Raw genomic sequence first — 18,823 nt, forward strand, 5'->3', positions numbered from 1 at the left:
AGTCCAGCTTCCTTTGACTCTCACAGTTCTTGCCTCCTATCATGGCCCCATTCTCCATGTAAGCCTACAATCTTGGAACAACTCCAAATCACATATCTGGATCAGTAATAAAGTTTGGTTACACTTCTTTCTATCAAATTGCCTAAGCTCTTAGGACAGGGGGATAAATTGTATATAAATTGTTTCCAGAAACCATTCCATTCACAGACCATTTATCAACCCTATGGAAAAAGGGATACCATGTGGCACTGAATTACGGGGATTCTTGTTCATTAAAAGTAGGATTGACAGCAACAGCTTATTTCACAGGATCCTCTAACTGGAGGTCATTAAACCCAATGTCTTCCTGATTGGCCCTAAACTGAGAACTGAACGATGAAAGACTCCACATTTCCCATCTCTGATCTCATGAGCCACTCAGCCCAAATCCAGGGCTTTATTGTCAAGCATCATACTACATACAGCAGCATAACAAACCCCTTACCAGATCCAGCTTACCCAAGATATAGCATAACAGTATTGGCATTAGTAACTTCCAGGCTAGTAACCATAAGCCATGGAAAGCTAACATTTCTCCAGCTTTGGAAAATGTGCAAACATCATGCCACCAAGAGAAACAGTAATGGGACAGCTGGCAAGCACTGGAACTTGGGACTCAGTTGTATTTTATTTTGCTTTTATTTCCCAGTTCTCATTATGTTTCTTGCCTCCCTCCTTTTCAATAAATGTATCTTATGAAAGACTTCAAGAAAAAAAGTTACTAGAAACATGTAAAGAAATAACTATTTAATACACAAGTGGTAATTAAAATGTTAGCATGTCCTGAGGGCAGAAAATGGATACCTCTGTCAGGAATTTCAAAGCTAATTAAATACAGCAATATAAACACACCATTAAATTGTATTGTAACCAACAAACAGATATGTGAGTTATTGAGCTATACATAAACTTTGGGACCTGACTGCTGAAAAGGGCAAAAAGCAAACCAAAGAAAAAGGCCCAAATTAATTGTACAAGTATAGGATCCAGGAGAGTAAAAGGCTTAAAACTGGAACAGCTGACGTATTGAAGTATAGATTCTCAAAAAGACGAATCCCAAGTGGAGAAAGGGAACAGAAGAGAATCAACATAGAAAAGTTCAGAGGTTGGTCTGGTAAATGTATACCTTGTGGTTTAGATCTCAGCATTGATGCCAACCAGATTCTGAAGACAGAACATGCTTCTAGAAGCACAGCTGTGGAAACAAAATATGATTCTGTTTTGAATATAATATACAGCACTGTCTGTATCCTTCTTAAAAGTCTACTGTGGGCTTCAAAAATGGAGTATTGAAGACCAGATTTACCCTCCCACCTTAAATAACTTTAAATAATAAACTAAACATATGAAAACACAGTTTTCAGACATTGGACAACAGAGAGTGCAGGACAGTGATCCCTGAGGGAAGGGAAACAAACCGGGTGAGTTCCACCTTGATTTCACCCTTTTATTGCCTGGAGAGACTTCCAAAGCTACACCAAATGGAGGAAGCCCAAACAGAACCTGGGTTTCTCCCCGAGTTGAGGAGGTACAGTCGAACGTTCAGAGAGGGAGACCACGATGGCTAGAATTCACAGCACACAGGACCAGAGAGGAAAGAGCTGCACAGACAGTAAGTACCCTGGAGGTCTCCGTGGGTTCCTCTGTGTTTTCCGCTGAGCACTGACCAGCATGCTTGTGTAGGAAACTACTCAGGGCAGATAAAGACACTGAGAAGGAGCAATCCACAGTGCCCACACAGCTCTGGAAAGAATTCATGCTTCCCTCCATCAGAGTGGAAAAGCTCACAATACACAGGGCATCAGGTAGAGTACTCATCCACCTAGTGCCTCAGTGGTGGGGAAAAATGTTCCCTAAATTAGAATTTACTCTGGGCCCAGATGAAAAAGTTTAAAAACACGCCTACAGGATCACACTGTCTGTGAGTAACTTAAATGTGTCTAGAACAAAGCTCAAGAATATTTAAAATACAAAAATATCCAGTACCCAAGAAGATAAAATTCACAGTAGATGGCATCCAGTAAAAAATTACCAAACATGCAAAAAGCATGAGAGAAAAGCCAATTAATAGAAACTGACTCAGAGATGATACAGATGGTAAGACAAATGGACAAAGACATTACAACAACTACTCTAACTATATTGCATATGTGCAAGAAGGCAGTGCAGGGCTTCTCAACCCTGGCACTACTGACATTTCGGACCAGATAGTTATTTGTTGTGGAGGCTGTCCTGTGCATTACAGGATGCTCAGGAACACCCCTGACCTCTACCCATGAGATTCCAGTAGCATCCCAGCCCTGCTGAGACAACCAAAAATATCTTCAACATTGCCAAATGTCTGCTGTGGGGCAAAATCACCTCCAATTGAGAACCACTAAGGTAGAGGAAAACATGAACAAGTTAAGAGACATGGATAATACAAAATAAACCCAATTCGAATTTCTATAAATGAAAAATACAGTGTCTGAGGTTACAAAAAATACACCGCAAAAATGAACAGGTTAGACATGGCAGAAGAAAACATTAGTGAACCTGAATATATAGAAATATAAACTTTCCAAAATAAAACAGTCTACCATGTAGTATAGTTACTTATTGTAGTAAGTGTTCAAAGAATGGAGTTAGGAATATTAGCTACAGGGCTATCATAGCAACCCAAGCTAAAGAAAGCAGAAGGTAGGGTGAGATTAACAGTAGTGATGGCAGTACATTAATACAACTACTGCTATTACATCAGTAAAAGGACTAGCTAATATTGAGTTTTTGTGCCATACATTTTACCAAGCATTTAAAATGCATTTCTCATCAAATATTCACAACAATCCTGCAATGTAAATGTTATCACCCCCTTTTAAAGATTAGAAAGTGGAATTTCAGACAGTTTAAATAAAAAATAAAGATCACAAGGTCACATAGCTAATAGTAGCAAAGGAAGAATTTGAACCCAAATCTGTTCTACTCTAGAACCTGTGCTCCTAACTATGGGGTTTCCTGATACAAATTGTTTGGTTGAAAGGAAATAATTTGAGAGAGATTTTGAAGATGAATTAAAGTGGAATTTGATGACTGACTTGAATGTGGAGGAAAGAGAATACTGCACATGGAAAGTATATTGTCCACAAAATAGCAAAAGGGTCAAAAATATAAATAAAGTTGCACACATGTACAGCCCATAGAACTTTAGTGTTGAAAGGAATATAAAAGATAATTTCTTCCAGACACATTTGTGCACATATGCACGTGCATGCGCGCACACACACACTTTTAAACAGTAAAATAAACACAGGTCTAGAGAATTTGCTTTCCTTCCTTACATTTGTTGAGTGCTTTAAATGACTTGTTTAGTACCCCCCACTAGTTAGAGATCATGCCAAGACTAAAGCTCTAATTGTTGTGCCCTTGCTACTTCAATACCCTGCTTCTCCTGAATAAATATGTAAATGTTCCTACCCCATGCCTAGCACATGGCAGGTTCTTAATAAATATTAGATGTTTCTATTGACAACCAATTAAGCTATTCAAAACGACTTATGCATATAGACACAGCATTATTGCATAGGCCAGACCCACTCTAAAATTGGCTCAGCCTTTTCTTCATGGAATAATCTTATTTACTATCAAATGATGTAGCCAAGTCACAGTGACTAGGGGAAAGAGCAGATGTTCTTAGGATTATTTTCTCTCATATAGTAAGTTCTTGAAACCCTCTCATGATACAGTGCCTAACACCCAAGCAGAATGGGAATAGAATAAGCATTTTCACATAAACATTGCCCATGTTTACAATCTTTTTCACAGGAGGGATGAGCTGATGAAGCCAGCCAGCCTGAATGTACAATTACATGAGCATGACAGAAGCCAGGTAAGCCATTTTCCAAAGGGCTCTGTAACATTCAGACTCCGTGTCGGCCCCACACCAAAAGGCTGGCCTTAATCGCTTTATCCCCATATTCTGCTCACGCAATTGGTGTGCCCAGTTAGAGATGGCTTTCTCTGCATGAGATTGCTGTCCTGAGCAACATGTGACACAGTTTGTCTTTAAAGAGCCTCTCCATTGCCCTTGGCACCAACATTTCCTAATGTTTATGTTTTTAAGATGAGAGTGTTGGTGATAAAGCTCTCGGTCACGCGGAGGTGCCTTTTTGCTCTGGTGGTTCACAAGATCTTCAGTTTTATTTAATGGCTTAACTGCTTCATAATTGCTCATATTCAGCTGCTCCTAAGCCTGAATGATCTCAGCTTTTAATATGCCTTGTCTAATTTTTAGGTACATCAATCTATACAAGTAGCTCATCACTACTCTGAAATGCTAATGGTTGTCACATATTTCAATGGCCTCTATAAGACCTTGTTTCTGTGTTCATAAATCTTGTTAACATTTTAGGACCTTTATTTTCTTATCTAATGATTTAAAGATATATACACACACATATATAAAAGGCCTAATCTTCTTCTCCAAGGTTGGAATTCTTTAAAAATATAAAATTAAAAGGATAAGAAACCTATTTTTTCACTAATGCTACATAAAACAATTTGTAATTATTTGTAGCATTTTATATCCTTACCTAATTTTTATGATTATTTTTATGTTTTTCTCACCTCTCCTTTTTTATAAACACCTTGGGATAAGCAAGGAGAATAACTAAGGGGTTTGGGGAGGTTGTCTAGAGATTGGGCGGCCAGAGGCCACCCTGATAGATGGGATCTGAGCTGGGACCTGAAAACTGGGAAAGATCAGCAGCAGTGAAAACTGGTTCAATATTCTCACATCCTCTAGTGTAACAGCAAGCTAGTCAGCCAGCCACTCAATGACAGTGACCTATTTCATCAAAATGCTAATTTCTTTTTTTTAAGACAGGGTCTCACCGTGTCTCTCAGGCTGGAGTGCAGTGGCTAGACCTCAGCTCACTGCAACTTCCGCCTCCTGGACTCAGTCTATCCTCCCAAGTAGCTGGGATTATAGGCACATGCCACCAAGCCCAGCTAATTTTTGCTTTTTTTTTTTTTTTTTTTTTTTGATAGAGACAGGGTTTCACCATGTTGCCCAGGCTGGTCTTGAACTCCTAAGCTCAGATGATCTGCCCACCTCAGCCTCCCAAAGTGCTGAGGTTACAGGTGTGAGCCACCAGCCCCAGGCAAAATACTAATTTCTACAGTGAGGTTAAGTGATGACATCATCATAAGGGGATGGAAAAAAAATAAGAAAAAGCTTCCAGAGGTACCCTATAACAGGGCAAACTAGACACCATGTCCAAGTTGAGATTCACAAAGATCCTCTGAGTTGATGATACCATATCTCTATATTGATATGATGATAAGTATGTGCTGATATATTAGTCTCTACAACTACACTGAGAACTCCTCCAAGGCAGAAACCATTTCTCAAATGTTACCTCTATATCATTGTTACTGTTCATTGCCTATCACTTCCACTAAAATATAAGCTCTAACAGTGCAGAGACCCTGTTGTCCTAGTTCATAACTGTATACTCAGCCCTCGAATAAAGGACATAATAGGCACTCAATGTGCTAAATAAATAAATGATACCAATCTGGTATCAATGTGAACATAAACTGGTCATCAATAAGACTGTATGGCCCCTGGGTCAAAAGAGAAGACTTTGTAACTAACTTAAATGGTGTTTATTTTTAAAACCAATAGAGTAACCTTAAAATAAATGACTCTTACAATAGTCCTATATTCTTTAGGCTGCAAGTGCTGGATGTGGCAGACCTGACCAGCATACTATGCCTGCCCTCTTCCAATGCCATGTACCCCGGAGACCCAGGCCCAGGGAGAAAGCAAAAAAAAAAAAAAATGGTCACAGGAATCTTCTAGCAAGAGCAGGTGCTCATACAGGGCACTTTCAGAGCACTACTATTGGGTTTAGGAAGGCTGACCATCTGGCTCCCAGCTCCCAGCCCTCCCCCTCCTTACACCCTATTCTAAGCAGAAAATGTATAGGCTTTCTCTCTCTTTTCAGGAGCCTAATAGCATATAGCACCACAGATTCAATTCCTACATGTAAATATCCATTTGCCTTAAATCCAGTGTCATCACCTTCAAGGGCATAATCATTTACTGGACTAAGTGTTTTTAGGTGTATCTACCAGAAATCATCCTTACCCAAACCCAAACACTATAAGATCACTTACAGATCATAGTATTCCCCATGAACTGGAAAATATGATACTTAACAGAATTCTCAACTACATTGACTGGACCTTCCATGAATATTCCAAGAAAAGAACTGTTCAATCTTACTCTCTAAGTACTTATTACCCTTAATAACACCTGTTATGACTAAGGCCTTTAGCAAAAAGAACGTTAGCTTAAAATTATATGTTGTTAGTTATAATTCACCTGCTGGGGAAAATGTTGCCTAAGTAATAAATACATTTTATTCATACAAAACTAGGTCAGAATTTAAAGACATTCCCTCTCCAGCTACCTTTCTCCTCTCTCCTTAATTTGTGTTACTTTCCAAAAGCTGCAAGTGTTCCCAGGAATGATTACAGCAGCTGGGGCAGGGTTTGTCTTACAAGGCCATCCCTAGGAAAAATACCTGGATTGGTCAATTGGCCTCCTGTGTTCTGGCCTCCCTTTTCTGCAACACGTTACCTTTATCATCCCCCCAACATCCACTTTCATGAATGCACTCACACTAAAACATCAGAGGCATCGGAGACTTAGTAAGTCACCCCATGCAGGGGTATTTGTGTTTCAATAGAAGGTGTAAGAAAGAAAGGGCAATGTTTAAAATGAAATTAATTCCTAATAGTGGAATTTAAAAAATGATGAAAGATCTACAACTGTCCTTCCCATCGACCAATAAAAGTCAACTATGTGCAGATCTCAGAAGGCATTCATTGTGTCATTCATTGATTCAGTCAGTCACCAAATATCAATTGAGGGTTTATTATACGCCAGTCACTGAACCGGGGCTAAAGATGTATTATATGGTGGGCCTAGACCTTGACCCCACAGAACTTATAATACACAATTCTCTTGATCTTGGTTCAAAAAAAAAAAAAAACTGAACACTGATTTCACATTTGGGCCAATGTATTTCAAATACTCCACTTATTAAAGGCCTCCAAATTCACAAAACTTTTAGTACTAATTTTAGCTAAAAAGCATTGCTTAGCTCTGATTTCTGTTTTCTTTCATTTATCTTCAGCCTCTGTGGAAGAAAAGATAATCTGCCACAAGTGTTCCAAAGCTTTTCTCGGAAAGTCTTCAGGGTCCACTTCAAACTTACAAACTAGAGAGACCCCTTAAAGAGTTTCTGTGTAAAATGATTCTCAAAGTAGAGGTAGCAGCTTTCTTCAAACAGAAAAGCTGCTCAGCACTTTAGGAAGCAAGACCCCTCTTTTCCAGAAGCCCATCACAGAGAAATAAGTAGCAGATCAGCGGCCCCAGAGCTTGAGAGAATTCCGGCAGTAGGAAAAGTCCACAGGAGGCCAACAGTAACAATACGCACCAGGACAATTGTAACAGGCATTTACATCCAGCCTGTGTTGTGATTGTCAGTGCCTATGACTTACTCCTAAATATACCCCCTTGTAATCACTTTTAAAAAAAAATTTCATATAGGTTCTTTCTGGGTTTTTTTTCCTTTTTTTTTTATACAATGATCACATTTAGGTTCTTTCTGGTTTTACTCAACTCTCTATTTTCCTATTTTGTTTAGGCTTGTCAATTTAAACATGGATAGTGTGTCTTTATTCCCTCCTGCAGAACCTGGAACAAAAGACGATTTTGCAACTGAAGCCCAAAGTTTGCCATCAAAATATGAGGAGATTTATTTTAAAAAACAGTAACAGGCAGAAGACTCATTCCTACATGATCTGGAGGTTCCAGGTGAAATTTTCAGTGGCTACACAGGAGCACTGTGGATGACATCCATGCCAAAAGCGCCCTGAACTAAATAAAGTTGTAGTCATAGTGAAGCAAAAGGATGCTATGGTAGAACAAACAACATGGGTAAATGTGGGCATGGCTAACTTAAATTAGTAGGGTGAATAGAAAGTTAACTACTTCTGGAGACAATTTTCTAGAACTTCTCTATTAGACTTTGAGGACTAGGACTTGGAGATACTTTTGAAAAGGATTTGATCTATATACAGAGAAAAGAAGCTATGTAAAGGAAAAGGAAATACTGAACTGGTCCTATATGAAGCAGGGCAAAATCTTCTCCAGTGATTTTTTGCATGCAGAGCCATGCTTCGGTTTCTTTAAAATGATTAAGCGAATAACTGGAGCACCCAAACAATATTACAGGTCTTTAGGAGGCTGTAAATCGGTATTAGGACATTTTGGAGATAAGTTTAAACAGGTATACAAATCTTAATGATGGCTAAATAAATAAATAAATGTTCCAAACAAAAACAAAAAACCTGCAGATAATAATGATCAAGATTTTATATTTCTCCTTTGGATTTAAGCCAAAGACATCTACATCTAAATTTGACCTACAACTTTGGCCTTCTCATATCTGTTTTTAGTGGGCATCATCCATCTCCTGTCTTAAGCTTTTATGATTAAAGCATAAAATCCTCTCTTGCTATTATCCCCAACTTCTTTCTTGCAAGGAGACAGACAAGACATATTCAATAGCTGAAAGAAATTCCTTATTGCCGCAGCCCCTGCATACACACACATTTTCTTTCCACACAACCACTCTTCCCAGCCATGCAGAGGGGCTGGCACTTGGGAATGGTACCCTCACACTGTCCTGACTACACACGTCCTCAGGAACCACAGTCTGAAGAAGGGGTCTAATTTTTCAAATTAGAGCTACGGATTCATAATCCTTGCTCATGAATTTTTCCCATCTCTGTGATTCAGGACATTCTACTCTGTCCCCTCTATCAAGCCAAATTCTACCTGCACTTCAAGGTTTCATTCAAGCTCCACCTCATCCACACACATTCCCTGATCCATCTAAACACTTTCTCCACTGAGTCACGTGACCCCTACAATAAGGACAACACTATAGAATTTGGGGCTATCCCAACTGGGATAAACACTCCTCAGCCACTGACTGTGCGTGGTTGAATAATGTCCACCCCAAGATTCATATCCAGCTGGAACTCAGAATGTGACCTTACTTGGAAATAGGTTGGTCAGACTTCCAGAGGTCCCATGGCTCTGTTTTGCAGATACAGTTAACATGGTGTGTCTGGAATTGGTGGGTTCTTGGTCTCACTGACTTCAAGAATGAAGCTGTGGACCCTCGCAGTGAGTGTTACAGTTCTTAAAGGTGGTGTGTCCAGAGTTTGTTCCTTCTGATGTTCGGATGTGTTCGGAGTTTCTTCCTTCTGGTGGGCTCGTGGTCTCGCTGGCCTCAGGAGTGAAGCTGCAGACCTTCGCGGTGAATGTTACAGCTCATAAAGGCAGTGTGGACCCAAAGAGTGAGCAGCAGCAAGATTTATTGCAAAGAGTGAAAGAACAAGGCTTCCACACTATGGAAGGAGACCTCAGCAGGTTGCCGCTGCTGGCTGGAACAGCCTGCTTTTATTCTCTTATCTGACCCCACCCACATCCTGCTGATGGGTCCATTTTACAGAGAGCTGATTGGTCCATTTTACAGACAGCTGATTGGTCCTTTTGGACAGGGTGCTGATTGGTGCATTTACAAACCTTTAGCTAGACACAGAGTGCTGATTGGTGCATTTACAATCCCTGAGCTAGACACAGAGTGCTGATTGATGCATTTACAATCCTCCAGCTAGACATAAAAGTTCTCCAAGTCCCCACCAGAATAGCTAGACACAGAGCACGGATTGGTGCGTTTACAAACCTTGAGCTAGACACAGGGTGCTGACTGGTGCATTTATAATCCTTCAGCTAGACACAAAAGTTCTCCAAGTCCCCACTAGATTAGCTAGACACAAAGCACTGATTGGTGACTTTACAAACCTTTAGCTAGACACAGAGTGCTGATTGGTGCATCCACAAACCCTGAGCTAGACACAGAGTGCTGATTGGTGTATATACAATCCTCCAGCTAGACATAAAAGTTCTCCAAGTCCCCACCAGACTCAGGAGCCCAGCTGGCTTTGCCTAGTGGATCCCACACCATGGCTGCGGGTGGAGATGCCCACCAATCCTTTGCCATGTGCCTGCACTCCTCAGCCCTTGGGCAGTCTATAGGACCAGGCGCTGCAGAGCAGAGAGCAGCACCCTTCCGGGAGGCTCAGGTGGTGCGGGAGCCCACTGCGGTGGGCATGGCAGGCTGCAGGTCCCGAGCGCTGCCCTGCGGGGAGGCAGCTGAGGTCCAGTGAGAATTCCAGCGTGGCATGGGCAGGCCAGCAGTGCTGGGGGACCCGGCACTCCCTCCACAGCTGCTGGCCCAGGTGCTAAGCCCCTCACTGCCCAGGGCCCGTGGCACCAGCCACTCCCAGTGCAGGGCCCGCCAAGCCCATGCCCACCCAGAATTTGCACTGGCCTGCAAGCGCCACGTGCAGCCCCGGTTCCGCCCACACCTCTCCCTCCACACCACCCCGCAGAGGGAGCCTGCTCCAGCCTCTGCCAGCCCAGAGAGGGGCTCCCACAGTGCAGCGGCGGGCTAAAGGGCTCCTCAAGCGTGGCCAGAGCAGACGCCGAGGCTGAGGACACGCTGAGAGCGAACAAGGGCCACCAGCACATTGTCACCTCTCAATGGGATCACACTGGCTTAGGATGGGCACTATTCCCATGACTGCTATCCTCATAAGAGAACAGACACAGATATGCAGGGGGAAGACAGCCATGAGAAGACAGAGACAGTTATGCTGCCCCAAGCCAAGGGACATGAAGGAGTGCCAGCAACCATCAGAAACCAGGAAAGGCAAGAAAGTTTTCTTCCCTAGAGCCTTTGGAGAGAGCATGGCTCTGCTCACACCTTGATTTCAGACTTATAGCCTCCAGGACTTGAGAGATTTCTGTTGTTTTAAGCCATGATGTTTGTGGTGATCGGTTTCAGCAGCTCTAGGAAAGTGTTATAATAGTTCATGTCTTACATTTGTATTTCTTCAGATTTCACAGAGCTGTGAGCTCATGACTACTAATCAATAATTGATACTTCTTGACTAACAGGAAAATGGTCATGAGAGTCTGGGCAGCTGGCCTGTGCTGCCAAAAATGAGAGCTAGTCTTTCAATGGACCATTTTCAAGACACCTGTGAAGCACAAGAACCCTGTTAGTGATTTTCTAGTGCCATTCAAGTTCAAGAGGTGAGCAAGAGAAGTTTTATGGATTTGTTATTTGTTGTTTGTTATTTGTAACAAAATATATTTGTTACATTAATATATTTTCTATTCTAAAGCATCTTCTCTCAACTATGTGTCATCTTCTCTCACCTACATATTATTTATTTACTCCTCTTTTGAATGAGAGCTGATAGAATGGGATTATAAGCAGGGGCAAAATTTTGCCTTAAGAATCGCTTTGCTCTGAGTCTTTGATATGCTAATTTGATCATTAACTTCAATGACCATATATAGTTTTAAATTTTTCCATATTTATTTTATCATGGATTACTTTGAGTTGCATGGATTTTGAATTGCATATTTTGAGAAGCTGACCTAATTAATTATTCTTGCCTGTTTTAAAATATTTTTTTAATTGACACACAAAAATTGTACATATTTACAGGGTATGTAGTGATGTTTTAATACACATAATGTGTAGTGATTAGATCAGGATAATCAGCATTCCATCATCAGAAACATTTATCATTTCTTTGTGTTGGGAACATTCAACATCCTCCTTCTAGCTATTTGAAACTATGTAATATATTATTGTTAACTATAGTCATCCGACAGTGCTATAGAACAATAGAACCTCTTACTTCTATCTTGCCATGAGAGTCTTTGGACTGAAAGTCATGGAGAAAATAATTCATAGTGTCTTAAACCATAAGAAAACTATTTTCTCCTATAAGAACTTTATTAGGGGTCCCTAGGGTGGTTAATTCAGCCAGTCAGTGATGTCATCAAGCCTTACAGAATTTGTCTCTCTTTGTCTTTCTCAGTATGTTGTGTGCCTCTCCTCATGATTGCAATAGCATCAGCCATCACAACCATCTGCCCCAATGTCTACCAGACAAATATTCTTTTTCCCTGACATGTTTCTTTAGTTGGAGAGGCAACCCTTTTCCAAAAAACCTCCTGTCCAATTCCCCTTACACCTCATTGGCCAAAATTATGTCACACTTCCATGTTTAACCCAACCATTGGCAAGAGGAATTGGACCACCATGATTGGCTTAGATCATTTACAAATCATGATTTATTCTTTAGAACTGGGAAGGTAGCCTCCCAGCATGAATGAGTCACACTCCCATGATAGTGTGGAAGAGAAAATGCAATAAAACTGTGGTTGGTTCGTGTATCAGACACTGTTGGCTGGCCCCTCAGCAATCATCCACTCCTTCTTTCATACCAATAGAATCATGATTTTGTGCAGAATAGCAATGTGCTCAGCCCCCCCATGTTTGAACCATGTTTAGCTAAGCCATTTCTAGCAACCTCATTCACTTTTCCCAGATATTTGCTTTGCTAGACTTTTGTATTGTGGGTATATTGAACTGTGACTAGAACACAGTTCCAGTCAATCAGATATGAGTGATAGTCTTCTGGGTCATCTAAATAATATATCTCTGTATCTGTATCTAACTATATCTGCCTATCAGTCTATCTACACACACAGAAAGAGACACAGAGACAGAGAGATGCAGAGAGAGAGAGAGAGAGAGAATTAGCTTAATTAGCTTAAGCCACTTTCTCTCTCACCTACCCCCACCTCTACTCTCTTCTTTATGCCTTTGAATATGGCCATATTGCCAAGAGCTATGACAGCCACCCTGTAGTCATGAAGTAACCAGCACAAGAGCCAATTGCCAGCACACTGAGAATGACTGAGTGTTAGACAAAAAAAGCTTGGTTCATGGATGTCATCACTGAGCCACAGAATACTCTTTATATAACACCTATTCCCATCAGACAGAACATCTAGAGAATACAGAAAGCATGACTCTGGAACCCCAAATTCTAGAGTGGAGACACTGCCACAGCTGAATAATCCCCTGTCTCCCATCCCAACAAGAAAAAAGGAAAGAAAGAAAAATATTGATTGGAGGAAAGTATGTTAAAGATAGTCAGAAAAGCACTCACAAGGCAAGTTTGCCTGGAGTTTTCACTCATCCTACACCATTTGGAGATGCATGAGGGAGGTGCTCAAAGGTGCCTCTGTACTCCTTGTGTTGTGGGAAAGGACACACACCGTGCTTCTGTGCTGCAAAGCAGTATGTTGGTGACTCAGGGAAATCAGGGATGGGGAGAGGAGGCAAGTATTTCCCTGCAGGGATTCCCATGATAATCATTTTAACCAGATTTTGACTGCACAAAACTATGAGGTAGAAAGACATGACCCACCCGGGATTACTGGCACTGGTTCTGAACCCCAGGATGGTCCTGGCAATAAAACACTCTCTTGAGTACCTCCTTACACTCTTCCCCCAAATTCCCTCACAGTCTCCTACCAATTTGTGACCACAATTTTCTAAAGTGCAGGCAAAACACTGGACTTTGCAAGTATGCTTAGAAAAAAGGAAGTGAAATCAGTAATGAAATAAGCATCAGTAATGAAATAAGATGAGCTGGCAAAGCAAGCACACACTGGAGGCTGAACCACTGACAAAGAGGAACTTGACAAGGGTGTGGAATCAGCCTGCTCACTTTCCTCAAATTATTATCACGCCTTCATTCTTACCAATAGTACAAGAACCATATCATATGCCTTCCTCATGCATCTTCATCACGTATCATGTAAGTTTAAAACACTCTCTTTCATTTATTTGTGAATTATATCAGTCTAAGAAATATACGTATGATTCATGGCTTCTGAAATTTTAAAATCTGAGTTCAGGTCAAATGAAAGAGGACAAAGAGGAAGACTCTGGAATGAAGGATGAGGAAAAGAAAAAGAAGTACACTTTTTAACTAGAGGTCTCCATACAGGTTTCCTCATTTTACACCCTTCTCTGCTGAGGCAAAGAACAGAGAAATTAGTTTTGTGCCAGGATAGGAATCTGTATTTCTACATTTTTTTCTCCATTGCTTTTCTCTAAGGACTCATATTTTAATTAAATACAAATTTGTCAGACTGAAGGGTGGGAGAATTTTAATCATAAATTATTTGCCTGGTAGCACATTAAGAACACACCATGAAAGATATACATGCCTTGAAATACATAAAAGTATTGCCTTTCCTACCTTCTAGCTCTTTGATTGGTATCATCAGTGATATTGATTAGGTTCATAATAGATGATGGACTAAAAAATGCTTTAAAAGGCTTTGTAAGCAGGATTGTGTCATCCATCATTGGGCTTTCCAACCAAGAGATTATCAGGACTGACAAATATTCAGCCAAAAATGCTATCCAAAATCACCGAAGGTCTTATGAGTCCAGATCAATTCCCCCGCATCCTTAAGGAGTGGTAGAAGCAGAGGGAGTTGGGGAGGAAGGTCCCACAGATGCTCTAAGGCTTCAGGAAATTCCTCTGGCTCTGCCTTCCAGAGCTCCCTTCCCAGCCTTCTGGTTCTTGCTGGTTTGCATCTTGCATCCTCTCATGGCCATGTCATTGATTTCCATCTCTACAGTTCCCACAGATGGAAACTTCAGTTTGGACTGAACAGTGGACTCTCATCTGGTCAGACTTCCGGAGGTCCCATGGCTCTGTTTTTTCACAGTCAGTGAGCCAATCTCACCTACTCCATGTCCCCCAACTCCCCAAGTCCTGCTAGCTCAGGTCAAACCCTTTGAACTCAGTTGGGGATCAAACATGAGCAAAAATGAGTTTTGTCAGCTTTGCTTTGAAAGGTGAGCAAAGGGAAACAAATGGAGAATGAGCATAGATTTGGCTTGAATATATGGCCAAAAAACCTAATTCGGAAAATGTCTATGTCATACCTGGAAATAGCACTGTACCAGGAGTTAGAAGACCTCTAAATAGCTGTATGACCCTGATTAAAATAGCTCAGTTTTCTAAAGTCTATGGTCAAAAGATTTGCCTACTTAATCCATGTGGTTCCTTCCAGATCTAAGATTCCATGGTTTGATGAAGGGAATGGATCAGAAAAGTTGAGTATATAAACTTTCTAGTAACAAATGTTCCTTTAAAAGCACAAGAGGACTGGGGAAGTCTAGAAGGGGACATCAAGTAAGCAAAAATTAAGATAGCCAAATTATCCTCCGTTCCCTCATCCCTCTCCTAGAGAAAACAACAGAGATGTAGTTCTAGGAATGCTCACTAACAACCCAGGAGAAACCAAAGGCATTTATTTACAGGATCACCAAAACCTAGCCATTTCCCCAGATCAGTGAATGTTAAATCATGATTAGGAAGGTAGATGTGTGGTATTGTAATCTGATTCTTTTCAAGTTCCAGAGGTGGTTAATTTTATGTGTCATCTTGACTGGGATAAGGGATACCCAGATAGGTATTTATTATTTACCCAGATAGGCATGGTAAAATATTTCTAGATGTGTCTTTGAGGGTGTTTGCAGAAGAGATTAGCATTTGAATCAGTAGCTTGAGTAAAGAAAATGACCCTTACTCAATATGGGCGAGCATCATCCAGTTCACTGAGGGCCCAAATAGAACAACAACAACAACAAAAAAAGAAAGAAAAAAAAAAACAAGAAGGGTGAATTCACTCTGTTTCAGCTGGGACATCCATTGTCTCCTGCCCTTGCACACTAGCAATCCTGGTTCCCGGGCCTTCAAACTCAGACTGAATTACACTACCTGCTTTCGCGATTCTCCAGCCTGCAGACAGCAGATCATGGGACTTCTTGACTTCCATAACTGCTTGTGCTAATTCCTATAATAAATCCCCTCATATAAATACAGTTGACCCTTGAACAACACAGGTTTGAACTGTGCAAATCCTCTCACATGAAGATTTTCTTCCCCTTCTGCCACCCTTGAGGTAGCAAGACCACACCCTACCCTTCCTCAGCCTACTCAATGTGAAGACAACAAGGATGAAGACCTTTATAATGATCCAATTCCATTTAGTAATAGTAAATGCATTTCCTCTTTTTTTATGATTCTTTAACATTTTGCTTCCTCTGGCTTATTTTAAGAATACAGTATCTAATACATATAACATACAAAATACATGTTAATCAACTGTTTGTTGTTGGTAAGGCTTCCAGTCAACAGCAGGTTATCAGTAGCTAAGTTTTGAGGCATCAAAAGTTACATGTGGATGCTCAGGGGTTGGCACCCCCAACTCCAGCATCGTTCAAGGGTCAACTGTATGTGAATGTGTACATACATACACACACACACACACACACACACACACACAAACACACACAATGTCCTATTAGCACTTTTGTTCTAGAGAACCCTACCTCATACAGAATTTATTACAGAAGAATTTTCATCCGATTTGGAATAAGTCTGAATATTAACTTTTAAAGGGTCCAAACTTAAAGTATATACAATGAAATAAACAAAACCCCCTGAGTTATATTCAAATACAGTACAGAATATATATTTTGTCACAATTTAATCATGTATTCAATAGAATAAAGAAGCACAGCAAACATACAAATGCTGAGATTTAGCCTGCTAAAGTAAGGAAGACATTCAGAAAGTAAGACTTACCCCCAACAAACCCTGGCCTCCACTTCCCTTGCTTACACATCCAATTTCTGCTGCTCTTCAACAGTTTTCATTGCCCAAAAACCTTATTCTTAGCTGTTTATCAACCAGGCTTTCTATAGATAATGCCTTTTATCTAATAGTGCTGTTTATCAACCAGGCTCTCTATAGATAATGCCTTTTATCTAATAGTGGTTTAAGGTGTTTCTTTTCCCAGGTGTATTTTATATATAAGTGGAAGCTTTAAACAATCAGCATCAGGTTTAATGAACTAATTAGATGAGGGAGGTAGAAAGGTAGAAAATAGGAAAGGTTTTTGGGGTTTTTTGTTTGTTTGTTTGTTTTTTGGAAAATTCTCAATTGGCCAGCTCCCTTTGTCAAAGTCCAAGGGAAAGAGAGTTGCAAACAGATATCAAGGTATTTAAACCAAAAACTGTCACCTGCTGAACTTTTATATTTCTTTGACTTGAAAGTAACAAAAATATTGGACTTTGCTGGCTCATGATATTCAAGAAAGGAAAGAAGAGTACGACATGGGAAGAGCAGGTACATTGTTGAACTTCTGAAATTCCTAGAATCGGGACTCAAACACTCACAAATACACTCCGTTCTTTGTTCCTGCCTCTCGGCCTGTCAGCTTCATTCTCTCCCAGCAGATTGGCAATCTTTAAGTGAGACGATACATGGCCCTTGACAGTTGCTAATTAAGTCTGTGAGACATCCTGCAGACTTAACCTCTAGAAAGGGATTGCACTCAATCTCTTTCTAGTTCCCTGTCCACCAAAGGAAAGGACTCATTAGCCAAGCTTGAATCGGCCATTGGACAAATCACCTGGGGCCAGAGGAATAGCCACCAGGATTGGGCATTTTCAGGGTGGACTTGTCAGGTGGGAACTTGAAATAGAGACATGAAAGGTACTCAAGTGTTTGTTCCTATGTTAACTATGAGAAGAGATAAGGGAAGAGGGAGTTCTTAGCAAAAGGATCCTGGCATTTAATCCTAGATGCCAGATACCCTCTGCATCTGGACACAGCACAGTGCTGCTTTACCCTCAATGTCTCACATTGGCAGAAAATCCTCACTCCTTCAATATGGAACACTACAATGGCTTCAGCTCATTGGGGACCCTAAAAAAACAGTAGCTTTCTTGGATAGAACCATTATAATTTAGAGGTAGCAGCAAGCCAATATTGAGTAAACACTCAAACAGGGGGAAAGGATTTGGTAGATATACCATACACTGATCCCCACTGGACCACACCCAACAGACATTCTCTGGGAACTCTCAGAAATATTGTGGGGTGGGGAAAGGAAGAGTTGCTGGAGACTAGAGTGTCTGCAATAGTAGTTAGATGCTGCAGCCAGCAATCTAAGAATTATTGCAGTTAGTGTATGACACAACGTATGGGGCTAAGAGCTGGGGTTCTGGAGTTTGACTTTCTGGGTTTGAATTATTTCTCTACTACTTCCTAGCTGTGGGACCCTGCACTCCTAGTGCCTCTGTGCCTCAGTTTTCTCATCTGTAAAATGGGAATAATAGCAGTACTTACCTCACAGTGCTGTTCTGAGGACAACATAGGTATGTGTATATATATATATATATATATGTTATATATATTATATATATATGTTATATATATTATATATATATGTTATATATATTATATATATTTATGTATGTGTGTGTGTGTGTGTGTATAAGAACTTTAAAAACTTAATTACCAGAGAGGAAAGATCTTCTAACACTAAAACATGTCCAGATCCAAAGAAATGACTCTCTAGTGGTAAAATTGCAGATATTAAGAAGGATATTTCAGGACAGAGAGTTATGCCAAAAACCCATCAATCTACCCATCACATAGACACCTAACACTCTAATTTTGGGTTTCTGTGCCAGGCAGGAAGGGGCTGTTTTCATCATTATTCTCCTACCATATCTCTAAGGGTCTGTTCTCAAGCAGCTTTACGATGGCTTAGGAATTCCTAGGTCCAAGTCATAAATCAGACCCCCAGTTTTTGCCCCCTGATTCTAGTCTCTGAAACCTGGAACTTTAGAGTCCCTACTAATTACTGGTCAGGGAAGAAAAGGGAGATAAATCCTGAGAGAACTGAGGA

The 18,823-nt window shown here is 40.6% G+C and overlaps 1 protein-coding gene across 1 annotated transcript in view; it reads right to left on the reverse strand.

Annotated features, from left to right (window-relative positions):
• The window catches only part of LOC134808083 (collagen alpha-1(III) chain-like), a 432,853-nt gene that overhangs the window by 288,430 nt on the left and 125,600 nt on the right, over positions 1-18,823 (reverse strand). The window lies entirely within an intron of this gene.

Source organism: Pan troglodytes, chromosome 13 (assembly GCF_028858775.2).
Source record: "Pan troglodytes isolate AG18354 chromosome 13, NHGRI_mPanTro3-v2.0_pri, whole genome shotgun sequence".
NCBI classification, from domain to species: Eukaryota; Metazoa; Chordata; class Mammalia; order Primates; family Hominidae; genus Pan; species Pan troglodytes.